Source organism: Planococcus citri, chromosome 2 (genome assembly GCF_950023065.1).
Source record: "Planococcus citri chromosome 2, ihPlaCitr1.1, whole genome shotgun sequence".
NCBI classification, from domain to species: domain Eukaryota; kingdom Metazoa; phylum Arthropoda; class Insecta; order Hemiptera; family Pseudococcidae; genus Planococcus; species Planococcus citri.
The window spans coordinates 57,938,460-57,939,885 of record NC_088678.1 but is presented as its reverse complement, the minus strand read 5'-3'; the positions used below and the strand labels follow the sequence as shown (position 1 = coordinate 57,939,885).

Sequence of the window (1,426 nt, the reverse complement as noted above, 5' to 3'; positions counted from 1 at the left end):
TATAAAAATGTTTTTGTTTTAAAAATCCCCATTACAAAATTCCTTAAATTGTTTTCAAAAAAAAATCAAATAATAAAGATGAAAAAAATTAAAAAGGCAAGACAATCTCAGTGGAATCTGCAATGTAGATAATCTATGTGATAATCAAATTCATCTTCAACACAATACGCCTAATACATAAAACAGTCTTAAACATAACATAGATTATTTCACGTATGTAGATTTTTTTTCTCAAATAATCCAGCTCTTAGTTTTACTATCGTTTATAAAAATTTTAAAAATATTTATAAACTATATGTAGATTGAAATACCTTCAAAATAAAACGAAACAATAACAATGCGTTTCATAGATGGAAAAACCTATACGTCGAAGTTGATCAAGTATTTTACCCAAACAGAAGGCGCGTTAGGTGGAAATTCAACCTTAACATCATCGAGACACTTATATTAGTGTCCGGCAACATAACAAAAAAACAAACTAATTTAGTTATTTGGTAACTAATATATTACCTAGGAAATTATACACACTAAAAAAAGCTCCCAATATATTCGAATGATTTACACGGTAACTTCGAAAGTCAAGAATGAATTTCCACCGATTTTCCAACAACTCTTGAGTCAATAACGCTAGCAAGCTTTTCAAAGCGTCAAAAGGAAAAAAAACATAACAAAAAACAAAACATAAAAATGATACATACATTAACTAGCGGAGTAATTGAAACAAAGCCTTTATACTCGAGTGAAGTTTTTTACCATTCGTAACTCGAAGAGATAAAATGTCGCGCTCAAAAGCTTCAACATCACATAATGGATATAATTCTAATTCATCACACAAACAAATCTCATAAAATCTTACTCAAAGATTACACGATATAGTAATTAAACATTAAACAAGCACAGCAAACAAAAGCTGAACAAAAATTGTTCTAAATTTCAAAATGAAAATAAAATTACACCATCGTTAAACTAAAATACCTTCCAACTTCAACGTTTCACAAAACACGTATGTGTATTTTAGAAATAAGAAATATTCAAAATGAGAAAAAAATAAAACCATAGCACAAACCTCGTAGTAACATTATCACCCATAAACGAGTTTTTAAGTTTTGAAACGAAAAATAATACAAGAATCTCTGATATGACCGCTACTGAAGCCAAATTATTCAACGGTAATCAAGCTCGTAAATAATTAGAAAATTCATTTCACGACGCTTTTTGTAATCAAAACGAGAAAAACGTAAAATGAAGATTCCATTCTTACATTTTGTAATCAATATTATAACAAATCAAAATTTTCAATTGATTTTTTATACAAGCCTATTATAATTTTTTTTTAATTTATTATATTTTCAATACGAATACACCCACCTCGCCTTGCCATACAATAAACCACGACAAAAATGAGAATACGTTTTTTTCAATATCG

General features: G+C 27.9%; 1 protein-coding gene across 1 annotated transcript in view; it reads right to left on the bottom strand.

Annotated features, from left to right (window-relative positions):
- Nucleotides 1-1,426, bottom strand: part of LOC135836643 (mediator of RNA polymerase II transcription subunit 26-like) — a 5,983-nt gene continuing 4,557 nt past the window's right edge. The window contains exon 3 of the mRNA XM_065351602.1: nt 1-1,426. This exon is cut by the window's right edge and continues 2,395 nt beyond it. The gene's annotated coding sequence lies outside the window, so the exon portion shown is untranslated.